A 22,326-nucleotide genomic window follows, 5' to 3' on the forward strand; every position below is an offset into this window, starting at 1 on the left:
CTCAGTGAGTTCTTGGCTTCCTGAAGGTCTCTGATAATAATAATAGAGCGATAGAATATATGTTCGATTCTAGTCACTGCATAGAACTTCATCTAAGTTTTTTTTAATCGCAAGTTCCCAATTTAATGCAAATAGATTTCTTTTGTATCAGAAACTGCGTTTTAAAAGCTTTTCCAAACTCAGAAACATCAACTGTAGAATACAGATTAATACGTTTAGAATTAGGATCACAAGATGGCAGAAGCAGAAGTTATCTGTTTCATTCTCGTATGCTTTCATTTATGCTCGTTAGCAGGGCCGGCAGAAGCGAGCCTACATGGCCTCCATTGCAGGTGGGCGCCGTTTCGAAGTGTTAGAAATTCCTTGGAAAGATGGTAACAATAAACATATAAATGCCATGGAACTCTTTGACGAGATACTATTTTATACAGATATTTTGCGAAACGATACTTCGAAAATTGAAAATCCTCTCGATATTCTTAAATATATTGTGTCGAATAATTTATGTATTCGGAATTTTGCAATTGTTTTAAGAATATGAACTATACCTGTTAGTATAGCAAGCCATGAGAGCTCGTTTTTCGAAACTTCAGTTAATCACCACTTATTTAAGAACAAGCAAGTTACAAACAAGGCTTGAAAGTCTAGCATTAATAGCCATTGAAAATGATATATGTGAAAACGTAGACATTAAGAATATTATAGATAATTTTGTTAATATCAAAACTAGGAAATTTAAATTTTAATTAATAAAATGTTTTCAAGAACAAATGTGTAATTTCATTTCTTTCTTATAAATTCTTTCCACATGATTATGACAAAAATAAAAATAAATAAATAAATTGCCATTTGTTTCGGGCGCCCATTTCAGCTTTGCAGGAGGGTGACGTCTAGCCTAGCGTCTGCCTTGTTCGATAATGAAGATCTCACTATCGTCTGGAGAATGGCTATGGCGCTAAGTTGATGATAAGGTAATGATTCAATAAAAAGGCATATAATATTTATTATTATATCTGAAAAAATAAAATAAAATACCAACTTCTCCTGAGCTAATCCTTGGAGGATGCTAATAAAAGAACTAGAATTATTTGGTGTACTTTATTACACGACCACAACGAATTTTTTTTGTAAGTAATGTGGAAATGTGTTTAGAAATAGAACGTGTTTGATATGCTTCAAATATAAAGTTTTAAAAAAGCCTGTATTGAATGATTCAATGTTTAAAAAAAAATCATGTCTTCTTCAACCATATTGGAGGGGAAGGCTTGCATACAATTTACAAATCTTCAGATTTTTTTATGTTTGCGATATCACTATTCAAAATATTCCATTTCGTACCAATCGGTGTGCTGTCTGCAGATCTTCAGATACATTCGGACCATAGTAGAATGGCATGCACTTCTGACAAGATCAAGATCACGATAAGATGAGGAATCGTGACAGGATTGGTTGTTGAGATGATGACGTCAGTGCATGGGTGACGTCATGAGTTAGGAATGTTAGGAATTTTTCTGGGGAGCACCTGTGTTTGACATCACGTTGTTTGTTTTGTTCGCGTATGAAATTATGCGTGATGGTAGAGATAAAGATTCGTGTCGTGATTTTGGGACACTTCTGACAAGATAAAGATCAAGATAGGATAAGGAATCGTGACGTGAATGTGTGTTGTTTTCAATGAAAACAACACACATTCACGTCATAAGTGATGTAATTTCTTAGTTGTAAATAAGTGACATTATTGTTTTGAATGAAAAAGGGAGATATATTAGTGGATAAGCATTCGTGTCATGATTGGTGGGACACTATGAACCAAATAGGGGTAGGATGAAAGGGGTAGCGACATCAGTGTCCTGGATGTGTGTTGTTATGAGTTGTAGATAAGTCAATAGTTTGCATATGGTATTATGGGTGATGGATAGTGATAAGATGAATTTTGGAATGTTTGGAATTTCGCTATGGACCCCCTTCTGTCAGGGACATCAAGTAGTGTGTTGGGTTTGCGTTAGCATTGTGGGTAATATTTAGAGATAAGCAATCGTGACGTTATGTGTTTGGAAATTTCTGGGGAACATATGTCTCTCTGTGATAAAACATGGTGTTTTGGTTTGCCTATGGAATTCTGGGCGATTTTTTGAGATGAGATATCTTGGAATTTTCCCAGGGTGACACACATCCATCATTGTCGTCATGTTTTGTCTTTGGTTGTCCATAGATGGCTCTACTAATTTTCCAATACATTTTGGGGTATTTCTTTCATGTTAAAGGTTGGGAATTCTTACAGTAGAGTCGTGATGGCGGCAGTGATTAGGCTTATCTGCATAATTTAATTATATGCTGGTGTCCCTCACACACACACACACACACACACACACACACACACACACACACACACACACACACACACACACACACACACACACACACACACACACACACACACACACACACACACACACACACACATTAGACCTGAAAAGTCGCTAATTTATACATGTTGATACTCTAATATGTACCCTATGATTATTCTTATGAAAAAAACTATTCAGTATTAGAATTACACTTACCAAAATGTATGAGCAGTGAATATTGAAATTACAATTCTCAATTGTTATGTTTAAGTTTAAAAAAAAAAAACTAACTTACATTTCTTTCTGGAATGGGAACATCTTGGTACTATTAAGTTTTTCTGAATATTCCAAATTGTTGATTTGTAACATATATTCACAGCACAGAACACAAACACAAGTCTGAAAATGCAGTTCACTTTTTCATTATAGGTTACTGTGGCTAACATATATTCACACCAAAAAAACACACAAAACATAGGAGTTGAAAGATATTTCTGTAAATAACCAGAAAAGCTAGTTGGCTACTTAATTTAGATTACTATCCGATTGGTTCTCTGTATTAATTCCTATTCACAGTTGTCCATGCTATGTTTTCCCAAGCTTGGTGGGAAAGCCTATGCGACGTTTTGTTGAGGGTATGTGTAATTTCCTGTTTGGAATTCAGCGTGCTGTAGGAGTATGGAATTCTGACAAGTGAAATGATTTTTTTCCAAATTGATTAGTTGTTTTTCTATTTTACTTTAAAAATTCAGTTTAACTACATTTTCTAACAGAATAACTGAGTAAAATTAATAAATAAATAAATGAAATGCGTGAGAATTTATTTTTCAAATCAGTAGATTTCTCATTAAGTCTTATCTCAAAGATATCTCTCTCATCCAGTCGCTAATTTTGTTATACGTAGGTAAAAATCGAGTGTTTAGGTAGGAACTCTTCGTTCCTGTGGGAAATTATTGCTCTAGTAAATTAATGCTTACATTTTTTTAAAAACCAATATCACTATTAATTTTACCTTCGATTCCTTGTGCTCTTAACCTATTTCTGTAACTGAAATTTATTTATTTTTTTCTTCAGTATTAGAAATTTTATGTAACGGATATACAACAAACAAGGTTTAGAACTCACCATAGCGTTTTCTTTTAGAAGCTTCTTTTGCCAGCACAACAAATAAATAGTTATTTCTTATTATTTCAAATGAATATTAGCTCTGTAATATATACTTTGTTAAATTCTATGTTACCTTTTATTTGACTGTATTATTATAAACAAATTGTATTACTTACAAATTAATTGAATCTTTATTCTCTTACTACATGTTTATTCTCTTATTCATCTGATTTAACATTTGCACTGATGTTCATGGTGTATGATTTGCCTCTGGTGCTTATGTGTAATTCATGTGATTTTTCTCCATGTGACATTTCAAAACAAGTTGAATTATGGTTTTTACATAGTTCAACTATGTAAAACTCATTTCCGTTAGTCCCAAATGACTGTTGTCCTCTCAGCCAGACATTTATTTCATAGTAGGGATATTTATATATATATATATATATATATATATTAACACTATTATTATATTAGATATTCTTACCAATAAAAATAAATAAGTATTTTATTCTTATTTCAAATGAAAATTAGCTCAGAAAGAAAGAAAGAAAGAAAAATTGTAAAATAATATGTTTACCCTCAAATAAATATTTATGATCATAGCAAACAAGAAATTCATCAGCTTTTTCAAAGTTTTGAAATTCATGCACGTATTATTTTCATCATTTGGTATCTTTTAAATAAAGAACAGGTCTGGCTATTAAGTTCGTTAATGTTTTTTTTATTTTTCTCTTCCAATGGCGAGTACTTTAGTACTTTGTGATATATGCATTTTGATTCACTTGTTATCTGCATGCTACAATACCTTTTAATTTTTTTTGTCACTTTTCATTTGACATATTCTCCATTAAAATTCTTCCTGTTAATTTAATACACATATCCTTTTGCTTTGATGAGTTGACACAGTTTCACTGAGAGGATTTTCAAAAAAAAAAAAAAAGTTCTCTGGTTACTTTTTGACATGAAATTTCACATGGAAAAAAATGTTATGGTCTTACTTAAATTTGTATAACATATCAACAACACCTAATTTGTTCATTTAAATTTAGACATTTTATTTGAGTGAAATATTATTTACAAATTGTATTCACTGAATCTAGCATACAGAGAAAAAATAAAGTGAAAAATACAATCAATTTTTTTTTGTTCCTTAATCTTCTTATTGTTAAATTTGCACTGTTGTTCAAAGATTCCTCCCATGGTTGTAGAATTGCCATCGTGTGGTTTTTGACAATGTGGCTCTCATCTGAAAGTTAATTTTCATCTGGTGATCGTTGGGAATTTATTACTGTAATAAAATTAAGGGTTGCATATTTATTTTTTTGAAACCAATGCATATATTTCTGAGCATTACTAAAAGCACAGAATCTTTTGTTGTGTTTCGAAAATCATTTAAAAGTAGACATTATGTTTTCACGTTTTGGGCATCCAATTTCATTTAAATCAAGAACAGGCTTCCCTATTAACCTCGTTAATGTTTTTGATTTTTCTCTTCCTTTAGCGAGTAATATTTGATATTTGCATGTTGATTCTATCATTCAATTTCTTAGTTTGTCCAGAGATAGTGAACCAATTTCCCACTTCAGCTGATGGTTATATTTTATTAACCAAGAATTCTGTTTTTTTTAACTCTTTCAGGTAATTCTTTCCAACTACAAGGTGATTTTTGTCAATGCATATCTTACAATAATTCCATCAGAAATACAAATTTCATTAGGAAATAAATTTGACTTATTCAAAAGAAATTGACAATCAATTATTCCAAAGATAACTGAATATTCGTATTTTTCACCCACTGTCGATTTTTCATAATCGTTCTGCTTCATTCTTCTCCTTCTTAGATTACTTCATATGGCTCCACAAATAAATAGTTATTTATTATTATTATTATTATTATTATTATTATTATTATTATTATTATTATTATTATTATTATTATTATTATTTCACTGATTATTAGCTCTGATCTTATATTTTATGTTAACTTTCTGTTACAAAATTCTAAACAATTAGAACTTTTCACAAAGAAACTTTCAAAGAATTTTGTGGCTCATCCATTATTTTTACATTACCAAACACAAAACACCACAACACAAAACAGCAGCTGCAGTGAATGAATGATTACCTTAAATCCAAAGTCACTAGACTCTATGGTTTTTTCTTATAGTACTGTTTACCCTTAATAATAATAAAATTATAGTACTGTTTACTGGCATTAATTTCACAGTAGTGATTTTTTTACAATTATTAAACAGAATGCATTAAGGTATAAAGTTATGGATTTAAATATCAAATTCTAGTCAGAATAACTGAGTAAGAAATTCACTGTGGAAAAACACAACAACAAAAACACACATCTTTGTTCATTTCAGTTTACAAATGCATATTGTATTTTGCTGAAATACTATTTACAGTATAATCACAGAGAAAAAATCGAAACATGTAATTACCTGAAAATATTTCACAATATTTAGTTTGTACTCGTAACATTTTCCAAAGGGTTAAATAAAGAAAATTTTCATTCTAGCTGGTCATGTAAAAGAGTTTTTATATCTGATACCATGGTAAGCACAGTTCCATACATTTGATACTTTGTCAATCTGGAAATGACACCATGACTCCCTAAACTTTCTGTGTATTCTTTTGTCAACAAATATACACAAACACTTTTCGTAAAATGTTTGTAAATGTCCCAAATTAAAGTATCTTTATCGAATTGGATAAAATCTTGAAAGTCTAATTTTACCATTCACGAATTTATATGATTAGCGATAATTTTCCCCATGATACGAATAGCTGGTAATTCAGTTTTCAAAAATAGTAAATGATTATCAATGCCATACATTTTTGTTGAAACTCTCTCAGGTTCTTCACAACTAATAGAGAAAACTCTACTTCCATCAGCTCGTGTATCATCGAGTATTAGTTCCCCATGTTGGCATTTCAGAATATAACACTCACCAAGATCCATTTCATAGTCAACTCTTCTTTGCAAGTAGCCGAGGATATCAGACCACTTCCTGTAACTGCTCCCAAGGTGTCCTGGATAAATACATCACAATGTATGTGTCTTCTAAAATAATAATCATTTCCATCCTTTTGAGCTATGTGAAGAGTTTTGTCTCATGCTATTTTCCTGAAGAAAGAAAATTTCAATGACTTTTGTGGCTCACCCATATTTTACTTTACTTTACTGGACACAAAACACCAGAACACAATATGATAGCTGCACTGCCTGAACGAATTTGCCATAACTGCAAAGACACTTGACTCATTTGTTTTTCCTTATAGTACTGTTTACCTAACCCTTAATCGTGTCCATTCCTTCCAAAATGAAACTTTCGCACAGATGATTCACGTACATGTTTCTTCATGCTGTTGAATATGATGTGGATGTGAGATTATCTTACATTGTGACATCATTGGGAAAACCTTATCTCTGTGGCTTGAAGGGTATTCTATATTATTTGTCCTTATTATGTTAAGTATTTTATCCTCAAAAAGTGTTTTTGATGTTAGATCATGTGACTAGTTCTCTCACTCATATGTCCAAAACTGTTGGGATGGGGAACAATGTCGCCTCCAACTGATACTGATAAATGAAGAACAAAAAAAAAGAAAGAAACGCTTCCCTGTAATGCTCCCCCACCCCATACTTTATTCCCTCATCCATCTCTCCTCCAGAAAATGTCTGCTCAACCTAGTGCAAATGAGCTAGCTCCTCATTTGTCGATATCTTTTAGTGATGTCACCTCCAAATGATACTGATAACTTTGGAGGGAAAAATAATGTGGTTTTTTCCCTCCAAAGTTATCAGAATCAGTGTTGGAGGTGACATCGCTAAAAGATATCTGCAAATAATGAGCTCGCTCATCTCCACTAGCCTGAGCAGACATCTGGAGGAGAGAGGGAGAATAAGGGGATGATGGGGTTAGGGGGTAGGGTAAGTGAGCATTGCAGGAAAGACCTCTGTCCCCCTCTTGACTACCTTTTCACTTCCACCACCTAATGTTATTTTTTCCCATCCCAACAATTTCGGATATATGAGTGAGAGAAATAGTCACATGGTCTAACATCAAAAACACTTTTTGAGGATAAAATACTTAACATAATAAGGACAAATTATATGGAATACCCTTCAAGCCACAGAGATAAGATTTTCCCTATGATGTCTTAAAGTAATATGATCTCACATCAACATCATATCCAACAGCATGAAGAAACATGTATGTGAATCATCTGTGTGAAAGTTTCATTTTGGAAGGAACAGTCAGGGTTAAGGGTCATGTAAACAGTACTATAAAGAAAAACAAATGAGTCAAGTGTCTTTGCAGTTATGGCAAATTCGTTCAGGCAGTGCAGCTATCGTATTGTGCTCTGGTGTTTTGTGTCCAGTAAAGTAAAATAATGGGTGAGCCACAAAAGTCATTAAAATTTTCTTTCTTCAGGAAAATAGCACGAGACAAAACTCTTCACATAGCTCTAAAAGGATGGAAGCCGATTATTATTTTAGAAGACACATACATTGTGATGTATTTATCCAGGACACCTTGGGAAAAGTTACACAGGAAGTGTCTGATATCCTCGGCTACTCACAAAGAAGAATTGACTACGAAATGGACCTCAGTGAGTGTTGTATTCTGAAATGCCAAGATGGGGAACTAATACTTGATGATACAGGAGCTGATGGAAGTAAAGTTTTAGTAAATTGCGTCACTTATTTACAACTAACAAATAATTTTCCACGTGATACGAATAGCTGATAGATTTTCAACAAAAATGTATGACATTGATAATCATGTACTATATTTGGAGACTGAATTACCAGCTATTCGTATCATGGGGAAAATTATCGCTAATCATTTAAATTCATCAATGGTAAAATTACACTTTCAAGATTTTATCCAATTCGATAAAGATTCTTTATTTTGGGACATTTACGAACGTTTTTCGAAAACTGTTTTTGTATATTTTTTGACAAAAGAATACAAAGAAAGTTTAGGGAGTCGTGGTGTCATTTCCACACTGACATAATATCAAATGTATGGATCTGTGCTTACCATGGTATCAGATCTAAAACCTCTTTTGCATGACCAGCTATTTTGATGTAATGTAACCAAGAAACAGTGAGTAACAAAAAGTTTCTTTATTGAACTCTTTGGAAAATGTTAAGAGTGCAAACTAAATATTGTGAAATATTTTCAGGTAATTACATGTTTCGATTTTTTCTCAGTGAATATACTTGTAAATAGTATTTCAGCAAAATAAAATGTGCATTTGTAAACTTAAATGAACAAAGATGTGTGTTTTTGTTGTATTTTTCCACAGTGAATTTTTTATTCAGTTATTCTGATTAGAAGTTGATATTTAAATCCTCAGCTTTATATCTTAATGCATTCTGTTTAATTATTGTAAAAAAATCGCTACTGTGAAATTAATGTCAGGAATGGGGAAAAGTGTTCAAAACTGATATCCATAATTCATTATTCTAGAAATTGTCTAATGCTACCTATTGACATTATTTGAGTCATTTGAAAACAATTCGTTCACATAATCGAAAAATCGAACTGTTAGAATTTGGTTGTTTTACAGAGAGACAGCAAATAATTAACCCAAAAACGTGACTTAAATTCTTAAAGTTTGGTATAGAAAAATGTTTGTAATCTCCAGATAACACAAATACAAATTTTACCTTTCCCCACACAAAGTATGATAAAAACACACCAACAGTATATCCGACAGCATGCGAAAACGTCGTAGAGTCATCTGTGCAAAAGGTTCATTTTTGAAGGAATGGTCTGCATAGGGAATAGTAAGGGTAAACAGTACTATAAGGAAAAAACCATAGAGTCGAGTGACTTAGGACTTAAGTAATCGTTCATCCACTGCAGCTGCTATATTGTGTTGTGGTGTTTTCTGTTCGGAAATGTAAAAATAATGGGCCAGCCACAAAATTCTTTGAAAGTTTTTTTTGTGAAAAGTTCTAATTGTTCAGAATTTTGTAACAGAAATTAACATAAAATACAAGATCAGAACTAATAATCATGGAAATAATAATAATAGTTATAATAAATAACTATTTATTTGTGGTGCCAAATGAAGTAATGTAAGAAAAATGAAGGAAAATGAATATGCAAAATATACAGTAAAAAAAATCAGCTAACGCCTTTTTATTCTTGTATACGGGAGTAGGCGAGGCCATTTAGCCCTATCTAACTTTTGGAGACTGAGTGGGCAGTTCAATCTCCACTGGTACCAATCAGAGATAGATGGCCCAAGGCTATCACTAATTAAGCAGTATGCAGTGAAGAGAGACGGCTCAAATGTGCCACCATCTCATTGTCCCTAACCCTAACACAATATATTTAATGTCTGAAATAATGTGGGTTCTACGGTCGATTTTCTTGAGTTTACAGGACGAAAAACCCGCTTGCTCGTGCCAGAGATCGACTAACTCGGGAACCGGTCGAAAAAAGGCCTAGAAAAATTTTCCCTAGTCACCGACTAGACTCGAAACCAAGTCTTCCTTCATGCGGCCAAGCACCATGGTATGCAAACGCCACATCAACTGAGCTACACAGGCTCTGGGTGAAAAATACGAATTTTGGGTTATCATTTATATAATTCATGTACAATTTCTTTTGAATAAGACTTCAAATTTATTTCCTAAAGAAATTTGTATTTCTGATGGAATTATTGTAAGATATGCATTGACAAAATCACCTTGTAGTTGGAAAGAATTACCTGAAAGAGTTAAAAAAACAGAATTCTTGGTTAATAAAATATAACCATCAGCTGAAGTGGGAAATTGGTTCACTATCCCTTGACAAACTAAGAAATTGGATGATAGAATAAACATGCAAATATCAAATATTACTCGCCAAAGGAAGAGAAAAATCAAAAACATTAACGAGGTTAATAGGGAGGCCTGTTCTTGATTTAAACGAAATTGGATGCCCAAAACGTGAAAATATAACGTGTACTTTTAAATGATTTTCGAAACACAACAAAAGATTCTGTGCTTTTAATAACGCTCAGAAATATATGCATTGGTTTCAAAAAAATAAATATGCAACCCTTAATTTTATTACAGTAATAAATTCCCAACGTTTACCAGATGAAAATTAACTTTCAGATGAGAGCCACATTGTCAAAAACCACACGATGACAATTCTACAACCATGGGAGGAATCTTTGAACAACAGTGCAAATTTAACAATAAGAAGATTAAGGAACAAAAAAAAATTGATTGTATTTTTCACTTTATTTTTTCTCTGTATGCTAGATTCAGTGAATACAATTTGTGAATAATATTTCACTCAAATAAAATGTGTAAATTTAAATGAACAAATTAGGTGTCGTTGATATGTTATACAAATTTAAGTAAGACTATAACGTTTTTTCCCTTGTGAAATTTTATGCCACAAACTAACCAGAGACCGTTTTTTTTTTTTTTTGAAAATATTCTCAGTGAAACTGAGTGAACTCTTCAAAGCAAAAGGAAATGTGTATTAAATTAACATAAATAATTTTAGTGGAGAATATGTCAACTGAAAAGTGACAAAAAATTAAAAGGTATTGTAGCATGCAGATAACAAGTGAATCAACATGCATATATCACAAAGTACTCGCCATTGGAAGAGAAAAATCAAAAAACATTAACGAACTCAATAGCCAGTTCTTCATTTAAATGATACCAAATGATGAAAACAATATGTGCATGAATTTCAAAACTTTGAAAAAGCTGATGAATTTCTTGTTTGCTGTGATCATAAATATTAATTTGAGGGTAAACATATATATTTTTTTCTTTACAATTTTTCTTTCTTTCTTTCTTTCTGAGCTAATTTTCATTTGAAATAAGAATAAATAATTATTTATTAGTATCGGAAAGAATATCTAATATAATAATAGTGTTAAAATATGTAAATATCCCTACCATGAAATAAAAATCTGCTGAGAAGACAACAGTCAATTGGGACTAAAGGAAATGAGTTTTACATAGTTGAACTATGTAAAAACCATAATTCAACTTGTTTTGAAATGTCACATGGAGAAAAATCGCATGTATTACAAGTAAGACCAGTCCCAAATCATACACTATGGACATCAGTGCAAATGTTAAATCAGAAGAATGAAAGAAAAAAACTTTCTTTTTCACTTTATTTAATTTCTGTATGTTAGATTCAGTAAATACAATTTGTTAACAATATTACAGTCAAATAAAAGGTAACATAGAAATAAACAAAGTATATATTACAGAGCTAATTTTCATTTGAAATAATAAGAAATAACTATTTGTTTGTTGTGCTGGCAAAAGAAGTTTCTGAAAGAAAATGCTATGGATAGTTCAAAACCTTGTTTGCCTCATATCCGTTACTTAAAATTACGAATGCTAAAGAAAAAAATAAATAAATTTCAGTTACAAAAATAGGTTAAGAGAACAAGGAATCGAAGGTAAAATTAATAGTGATATTGGTTTTAAAAAAAATGTAAGCATTAATTTACTACAGCAATAATTTCCCATGGGAACGAAGAGTTCCAACCTAAACACACGATTTCTCACCAATGTACAACAAAATTGGCGACCAGATAAGATAGATATCTTTAAGATAAGACTAAATGAGGCATCGACTGAGTTTGAAAATTAATTTACATACATCTTATTTATTTATTTATTTTACTCAGTTATTCTGTTAGGATATGTAGTTAAACTGAATTTTTAAAGTAAAATAGAGACAATAACCAATTAATTTGAAAAAAAGAAATGATTTCACTTTTCAGAATTCCATACTCTAACAGTAGTCAGAATTTGTAACGGGATATAACACTTACCTAAACAAAACGGCGCATAGGCTTTCCCACCAAGCTTGGGAAAACATAGCATGGACAACTGTGGGAAGGAATTAATACAGAGAACCAATCGGATAGTAATCTAAATTAAGTAGTCAAGTAGCTTTTCTGGTTATTTACAGAAATATCTTTCAACTCCTATGTTTTGTGTGTTTTTGTGCTCTGAATATATGTTAGTTCCAGTAACCTATAATGAAAAAGTGAACTGCATTTTCAGACTTGTGTTGGTGTTCTGTGCTGTGAATATATGTTACAAATCAACAATTTGGAATATTCAGAAAACCTAGATAGTACCAAGATGTTCCCATTCTGGAAATCTGGAAAGAAATATAAGTTAATTTTTTTTTTTAATTTAACATAACAATTGATAAATGTAATACAATAATCACTGCTCGTATGATTTGGTAAGCGTATTCTGATACTGAATAGCTTTTTTTCCGTAAGAATAATCATAGGGTACATATTAGAGTATCTACATGGATACATTAGTGACTTTTTATGTCTAATGTGTGTATGTGTGTGTGTGTTTGAGGGACACCAGCATATAATTAAATTATTCAGAAAAGCCTAATCACTGCCGCCATCACGACTCTATAAGAATTCGCAATCTTTAACAGGTAAGAAATACTGCAAAATGTGTTGGAAAATGAGTACAGCCACCTATAGACAACCAAAGACAAAACATGACGACAATGTCAGATGTGTGTCACCCTGGTAAAATTCCCAGATATCTTATCTCAAAAACATCGCCCACAATTCCATAAGCAAACCAAAACACTATGTGATATCACAGAGGACATGTTCCCCAGAAATTTCCAAACACATAACCTCACGATTGGTTATTCCAAAATACACCCCCAATGCTATATGCGAACCCACACGCCACTTAATGTCCATGACAGAAGGGGTACCTAGCGCAATTCCAAACATTCCAAAATTTATCTTATCACTATCCATCACCCATAATACCATATGCAATCCATTTACTTATCTACAACTCATAACTATACACATCCAAGACACGGACGTCACTTCCCCCATTCAACCTACCCCTATTTTGTTCATAGTATCCCACCAATCACGACACTAATCCTTATCCACTAATATATCTCCCTTTTCCATTCAAAACAATAATGTCACTTATTTACAACTAACAAATGATGTCACTTATCTACATCTGATAATAACAAACATTTGCGACACGATTCCTTATCTTATCTTGATCTTGTTCTAAGTGTCCCTCAAATCACGACACTAATCTTATCTCTAATCATCACCCGTAATTCCATACGCGAAAAAAACAAACAACGTGACGTCACCCACACAGATGGTCCCCAGAAAAATTGCTAACATTCCAAACTCACCACGACGTCACACACACAATGTCGTCATCATATCAACAACCAATCACGTCACGATTCCTTATCTTATCTTGAACTTTATCTTGTTAGAAGTGACACCCATACTACTCACGAACTCTGGAAAATATACCAACAAAGTTAATATACCCTTAACACTAATATACACATCACAGCATCCAATGCCTACATCCCATCCAAAAACAGTAACAACAACATAAAGAGTAAGGCTAATCCCACTCTCTTCATAAAAGCTAACGCAAGCTTCCAAGTAGGCGGGATTAAAACACCTCATTCATCTACACTTAATCCTCGTAATCAAAGACTGCATATTATCTAACAAAACAGTTAGTAAGGTGTTTAACAATAATGAAAATACTGATAACATTATTCAGATAAGCTCTGCAAAGCTTCGAGGAAGAAGCCACCCAAAAAATAAGTAAATATTATAATCGATTTAATAAAAATTAATCATTGTAAATATGAATGTGAAAAAGATGTAAAACACATGGTTAATATCATTATTTACATAATTTAAATAAGATATTTTCCTAGCATTCTGTACTCGAAAAATATTATATTGATAGAGAGATAATTGTGTAATCTATCCTGTGTAAGTGAACTATAACTGATTATAAACTAGTACTAAAATCGTTATCACTACTAATAGCACACAAATTGTTGTGCTATATGAGTTGCGCACTGTACAAAGTAGGCGATAAATTGGAATCTGAATTGAACTACGTGTGAAAAAATTATAGTGTTATCTTTTAAATTGTATGTAATTATATTAAATTGTATATATCATATAAATACATGTATTATATGTATTATATAAATTGTATTCATCATTAAATTGTATGTATATATATATATACTTTATTTGACAGATAATAAAGTATTATTTGACAATGAAAAAAAATTATTATTGCGAGGGCCATATGGCAGAGATTGCCTTGTTTTCTAAAACGAAAATGACAAGAGCGGCAAGCTGCTATATTTTGACTGAAAGCTGGAAATACATTATAAATATCGTTATTATAATTCTTATAATTTATTATAATGAATTGAAAAATTTTGATAGTTTTATAAAAGGACTAGGGCGGCGCTCTGGTTCGACTACCCCCTGGTCCTACCTGTATGATCAAATAGTATAGAGAGTTATAATAAATTTATTATCAAATGTGACAGAGTTCAGAGCCATCCAACAGTATGCCTCTTGCCATCCACATTTTGGATGGTAAACATGCATGCTCTTTGAAGAAAGATTTTTTGTACAATGGACTTATTGGAAGTCTAAATATATTGTTTAAAAGTAGGTTTAGAATGATCATTCCTCTATTTTGTTCTTGCTGCTGAGGTATAGGGATAGTAGAGCTAGAAAGCTCTGCATATATTACTAGTGATTTGGTCTTTGGTAACTTTCCTGTGCTGTAATTTTCTCCAACAAACCCGTATCCCTCAGCCATTTCAATGAACATTCTAGGTGATCATTGTTTAATCAAAAGAAGTGAGCTGATAACTTTGTCAGATACAGACTTGTAGAAAGGCAATTGCATATCTGTGACTTATATGCTTTTACTGAAGTTATGGCTCTGGTTATCAATGTTTTCATGTGTTATTGACAAGACATTGACCTCAACTTATGTTTCGTGGAAGAGTGTTGTAGAGTGAAATGGTCATATTTTGAATCCCATGTGTAAGTCGTAAAGAGCTTGTTTATCTGCCCACTGTCTGCGGTGTGGGTTGTGTATTTTGTACCACAGTCGAGAGGCTAAGCTAATAGTTATGCTTAATTTACTCCATAAATATTAGTTCCTTGAATTGATTTATTTGTGTTGTATTTAGTGGGTCAAATGCTAATAGGAAGAGAGCCATAGAGAGAGTGTGTGTCATCTTGAAGTAAGGAACAGTTGATTTAGAAAAGTGTTGAGAGTTTATATATTTATTTATTTGGCATTCTGGATTATCACGAAAAAACTTTCAACCAGTCCTTGAAGTTTGCTCCAAAATGTATTTCCCTCACTACTTCGAAGATCTACTCATGGTTCACTGTGTCAAATGCTCTTTCGATATCTAGACTTAGTAATGTGTGTGGCGAGTTGGTCAATGTAGTATTCATATACAAGTTTCTGGTGTATTATGATATGTGTTATATTTCCTCCTTTTATTGCGTATATTTGAACAAGTGATACAAGTCTCTGTATTCTGTTTGTGAGAATTTTTGAAATTATTTATAATTTCTGCATATTTTTAATATTATTATTATCATCATTACGTGGCACCTCCAGGGAGTTCAGAAGCTCATCGAAGGAGAACACCTACTCTACAGCTCTGTCGCCACCCTCAGTACACCAACTACAACGAACCGAAACTACCATCATCTTTTACACCAACACCATCTATCGCCCACCACCACCATTAGTATTGTCACAGATAATCACATTCATGCCCATGACGGGATTTGAACCCGTACCCTTTTGGCTGGAGAGCGAATAAGCTAACCACTCGGCCAACCAAGCTATCATATAATAATGGTGTATCTCTCCATTTTTTATATCATTCAGTTTTTCTGGATCTCAAACTTTAGTATTAAGGTGATGTATCCAGTGTTTGAATTTTCTGTTTTTTTTGTATGCTTCTAACATTTCATTAATCATCCTCATAAAGAAATTTTCAAAATTTTGAAAATAGCTTTTATAAAATTCACTGGTTAGACCATCTACTCCGGGGGATTCTTGTTGAAGTCTGCGTCTTCTTGCAATATTTCTTGATAATGCTCTGCACTCATTAATCTTCCTTTAGTGTTATTTCTTTCACACAACCAAACAGTTTTGCTGTCATCATTTCTTACAGTTTTTAAACGTACTCGTAGCTATCCACTTTCTAGTTCTTTGTATTGTAGTTCTTTTATTTTATTTTTAGCAGCTCTATTTCTGTTTTTACTTGACTGTTGGTTCTGTTTGAGTAGTATAGGCTGCATAATTGTTTTCAGATCTATCTCCTGTTCTCCCTTCCATTGGTCTTTATTTTACTTCTTATTCGTAAGTACAGTGCATACATGTTTGAATAAAATATCAAAATCATGGTAAAAATTAAAAACAAAATAAACATGAAAAATATTGTTTATTATCGATAAAATTATACAGTTTAGCATAATTAAAAATTACTTAAAAATAAAATCCATTATCAAAACTCCAATAATGTTCTAAAATAAAAACTATAACAAATGTTATGTCTTTAATTGTAATGTCCAAATATTTAAAGAGACAGAGTAAACACGATAAGCATTACGAACACTCCTACTGGCGCAAACTGCATATAAACAACAGTGGAACTGCGCGAGACAGTGCCGCATTACGCTAATAGCGCGCATCTCGCTATGACGTCATATGCTTGCGCGCGTAGCAAGCATATTGTGGAAAGCATATGATATTTTAGCAAGCATATGATACTGTGGAAAACACAGTGCCGCTAGCGTTCTTCGCCTCCTAAGTGCTACAAGATGGATTTTTATTATTATTTTTTACAAAATAAGAGAATTGTATAGGACTGTTGATGATTAAATGAAATATTACAAGCGAATATAAATAAATTAATAAATATATTTATATATCGAGAAAAATTGAGGGCGCTGCAGTTCCATTGTGCCTATGCATGAGCCTTCCTCTGGATTTTAATTGTATTTTCATAATGGAAAGTTCCGATTAATATATATATATATATATATATATATATATATATTTTTTTTTTTTTTTTTGGAAGACTGAAGTTTGGCTTCTACTATGTAGTGATCATTAAATACGGCCAGAATATGTTTAGCTCATTTTTGCAATTATACTTCGATAGGTTGGAATGTAAACGCTATCTATTCCAGGTGCATTGCCTGGAGCGAAGTAGGTGAATTATTTTTTCATCGGATATAAAACCTAAACCCGTTAAGTTTGCAGTCCTTAAAGATGTTAGTGTGTTTCTTTTATAGTATTTCAGTGTTTTTCTTCGGTTCCTGTACTCTGCTACTATGGCAATGTTTTTTGCAATAGACGATGTTTTTTTTGTTCCCAAAACGATCTTTTTTGTTTAGGTTTTGTTGGACCATATACAGTAATGAGATTACATACTTTGTTTTCCAACACTATAATCAACTTCTAACACTTTATGACTTATGAGTATCTCATGAGATAGTAACTGAATACCCGGGTTACGTTTTTTGTAATGTTATAAATACATCACTATTACTTTTGCTTGCAATTTCGTAAATTATGGCATAATGGGGAGTTATTCTCTTTTCAAATTGTTGATGGGTTTTATAAGGAAATTTTTGAGCAAATGTTTGTCTCGTATAGCATTACAATATCTGAAAAAGATTTAGATATTTGATTTACTATCAAGTTTTGAGTATCCTTATGATTTAGACCATGAATTTAGGCTCATAACTTACATGTGTGTTTTTTGTATTATTCTCCTACTGCTTTTTCACTTCCTTTTTTATTTCTCGCTCTTGTGATATTTGGAGTGACTTTTATTTTCATTCTTCTCTGTTTTGGATTACAAAAGCCACTCACTGGTGATGTATACATTGTTCCTCGGAGGTTTTAGCGGTAGCTGCAGGCATTTCCTTTGTTTATTCATTTTTCTCTATTCGAACTATTTAAATATCCTGTCCAGATTCTGTTTCCAGTGTATCTATGCGTTTTGATTTTTTAATGCTTTCGTCTGTTTTTCTATTTTTTAAATGTATTGTGCAGATTCTGTTTCCAAGCATTATTTATTATTTTGATTTTCTTCGTTTTTCTGATTATTTCAGCATGTTTTGGACACTTTTTATCATCTTGTGCTTCGAGTTCCTACTCAGTTTTTCCAGTACACTCCATGTCAAAGGAGAAGTTATCCGATTATCTTTCTCTGACATGGTTTCATCATCTTGATTCATTTCTTCTTGTTTGTGACTTTATTGCTGTTTCCTTAACTTGCACATCATCTTCCAATTCTTCCGTTTCATCCATTTTATAAGCTTCCACTTTCCTCCTTAAAACACAGGCATATTTACTTCCACTATAATTAGCAGTCATACGTTCGATGCGGAGACAGCTCCTGTATTTTGGTTTTACATACTGCCTTCTCAGATGGCCGATTTTCTTACACCGGAAGAATGAAGTGCTCTTCCAGGTATTAATAAAATTCCCATTATCTTCTTTACGTGGATAATATTTGGAATTTATTCAATTTTTACCACTTCGTCTACTTCTAAAAACCACTTCCACTGAGTACACAGGCGACATCTAAAACCAAATCACTACTATACAAGTAAATATAAACAAAAATGGTTAGAATATTATCTAAATCGAATGGATGGACAATAGCAGACTGCCAAAATTACAATATAGATAGAAAATAAATGGAAAAAGAAGAATTGAAAAACAAAGAAAGCGATGGTATGAGACTGGAAAAAGTCGCTTGGCCTAAAATCCATAATAGGAGGAAGAAGAACTTTGAACGGCATTATTATTATTATTATTATTATTATTATTATTATTATTATTATTATTATTATTATTATTATTATTATTATTATTATTATTATTATTATTTATTTATTTATTTATTTATTTTTATTATTATTTCAACTTTTATGGAGTCAAAGACTTGGAGTGTCGGGGCTAGCTGGTGAAAGGACGTACTGTCGGAGAGCTCCTGAAAGATTTGTGATTTTTGTTGATTTATTATTTTGTTAGATTTAATTGTGTAATTTTAGTATATTATTGTGGTTTTATTAGTGTAGTTAGTGTACTAAAGTGTTTTATAACATAATCTGTGTTGGGAAGTCGCCGCTAGAGGGATTCGTAGTGTGTAGTGTTCGTGAAAACTCTAGATACGATAGGCGTTATTTTCAGTTATCGTTGATAAATTTACTTTAATATTGCGTAGTTTTGTTTGCCTTGCGTATCTTAGTGCGTCTGTTTGTGTTTTTGGTGTTCATAAGTTATAATTTGATAAAATACGTTACTAGTATGGCTCTAGTACGAAGGAAAATGGCGGCCAGTAATGATAGTTCGCCATCTTCTTTCAAGAACGGTAATGTAAAGGAGGTGATTCAGTGTACTATCTGCGAAATGTACGCTTTGCGGGGTGTGGTTAGATGATAATAAAGGAGTGAATGTGTGTAGAAAATGTAGGGAGCATGAGGAATTGAAGTGTATTTCGGATCGTGAGTGTGATATTTTTGTCAGACTTCAGAATGAAGAAAATAGGGATATGACAAGAAACGGCGAGGTTGTACCAGAGAATTGTGAGAGTGTGAATGTAGAAAGCGTGAATGATAGTATTAATGGTTTTACAGAGAATAAAAAAGATGAGATAGACGCAATGAGTGAGATCGCATTGTTGAATGGTGCGATACAAAGGGCAAAACAGCAGCTAGAGCGTATGAGCAAAAGTCGACTGAATGAACCAACCAATAATAAAAAGTATGACAGGAAAAATAGGCGAATGAGTGTGAACGTGAACAAAATGAAGGATAGAGTGCTGTATGGAGACTCGTTAGTACGATGTGTGTTAGTAGAGGATTTGACAAAATCGTACCAACCTGGTGCGACCATAAAGGATGTAATTGAGTCTATTAGAGAGCAAAAGGAAAGGGTGAAAGAAATGATTGTTGTGGCAGGTACGAATGATTTGAAAGGAGATAAAATGGAAATGATAGAAGACCTGAATGAATTGTTTGAGGTAGCAAAAGAAAAGAGTGAGAGAGTTAGAATGATTAGTCTTTTGCCACGGTATGACAGTGAAATGTTTAAAAGGAGGGCCATAATTGCGAATGACTTTATGCGTGGGTTATGTATGACGAGTGGTGTGGAATTTGTGGATGTGTGGAGCGAGTTCGATGGGCGAAAGGATCTATATAAGATGGATGGCTTGCATTTGAATGGTTACGGTGTAAGAAGACTTGAGAAAGTATTGCTGAATGTAGTGGATGTGCAAATTCAGGGAAACTAGATTTGTTAAGGGGGGGGTAAATATACAGTCCTTATGGAGGCAGTTGAATGTAAGAAAGAATATAATATGCCAGAGCAAATAAGGACAACAAATCTGAGTGGGATAGTTCATATAAGGCATCAAGGTAGGGTTGGGGCTAATGGGGGTCTTAAATTCATGTACACTAATACTAGGAGTATTAGGAACAAGAAGGAAGAGTTTTTGGCCATGGTTGGCACTTCCAGACCACAGGTTATAGGTATTAGTGAAACATGGCTGACTGTAGATGATATAACTAGTGGGATTGAATGTGATGGGTATAGTGTGTTCAGGAATGACAGAGGGAATAAAATGGGGGAGGAGTATTGTTGATGATAGCTGATGAGCTCCAGCCAAGGAGAATAGAAGTTGAATTGCAGGATAGAGAAAAGAGCACATTTGAGGCCATTTGGTGTGAGATTGTGGCTAGCAGAACTAAATATACAATTGGGTGCTGCTATAGACCAGGTGATAGAAAAGATGGTGGTGACAGTATGCACAAGCAAATAGAAGAAATGGGTGGAAGGAGGGTGATTATTATGGGAGATTTCAACTATGGTCGCATTGATTGGAGTGAGGAGAGAACACACGGGAGGAAGGAACTGGATTTTATGCGGTTATTAAGGGATAACTATCTGCGACAGCATGTAATGGAAAATACTAGGGGTCAGAGAGTGCTTGACCTAGTAATTACATCTGAGGATTTGGCTGTAACAAATACGACCACATTGCCACCAATCGGTGAGAGTGATCATAGGGTATTAACTTGGGAGGTGGCTAAAGGTGTGGAATTTTCAATTAAGACAGAGTACATGTGGAATTATCGGGCTGGAAAGTATGACAAGCTTAGGAGTTTGGTTGGCTCAGTGCCATGGCATGTACAACTGCAAGGACTAGAAGTTGATAGTGCATGGGAGGCAGTTAAAAAGTGTTTGCATGAAGCAATGACTGACTGTATACCTAGAGTCCGAATAATAAATGAAGTAGGGATTAAATGGATGAATAACACCATTAAGCTTGAGCTGCAAAAAAAAAGAAACAACTATGGAGAGAATTTAAGGAGAAAGGTGACCAGCAGGCACATGAACGGTATAAAGTGCAGGCCAGAAGGGTAACGAGTTTGGTAAGAAAAGCAAAAAAGGATTACGAAAGAACATTGGCCATACAGGCTAAAAAGAATCCTAAACAGTTTTTTAGATATGTAGCAAGTAAAAGGAAAAATGTACATGGCAGAATGATTTTAAAGAATGCCGATGGTAGGGAGGTAACTGAATCAGTTGAAAAAGTTGAGTTACTGAGCGAGCACTTTGCAAGAATATATCATCCAGGTGGTGACATTACAGAAATGAATAAACCAGTAGATTATACGGGAAATGTGGTGAATGAAGTGGGGTGAGTAGTCTATTGCATAACCTCAATGTCAATACATCTGTGGGATTGAATGGTATACCAGCTCGTGTCGTACGAGAAGCAGCTAAAGAATTGTCAGTACCCTTGACCATTTTGTTTAATTTGAGTCTGGGGTCTGGGTTAGTCCCGAGGGGATGGAAAGAGGAGAATATAGTTCCACTGCATAAAGGTGGTTAAAAGAACTGCTGTTGTAAATTACCGACCGATTAGCATATCAGGAATCATGGTCTAGC

At 33.1% G+C, this 22,326-nt stretch overlaps 1 protein-coding gene across 1 annotated transcript in view; it reads left to right on the forward strand.

The window, feature by feature from the left end:
* The first annotated feature begins 925 nt into the window (after positions 1–925).
* Positions 926–22,326, forward strand: part of LOC150092439 (phosphatidylinositol 4-kinase type 2-beta-like) — a 162,346-nt gene continuing 140,945 nt past the window's right edge. Inside the window, exon 1 of the mRNA XM_090415117.1 lies at positions 926–971. The gene's annotated coding sequence lies outside the window, so the exon portion shown is untranslated. The remainder of the gene's footprint in view (positions 972–22,326) is intronic.

The sequence above is a fragment of the Typopeltis vanoorti genome, chromosome 26 (assembly GCF_054136105.1).
Source record: "Typopeltis vanoorti isolate ZY-2024b chromosome 26, IOZ_Tvanoo_1.0, whole genome shotgun sequence".
NCBI lineage: Eukaryota > Metazoa > Arthropoda > Arachnida > Uropygi > Thelyphonidae > Typopeltis > Typopeltis vanoorti.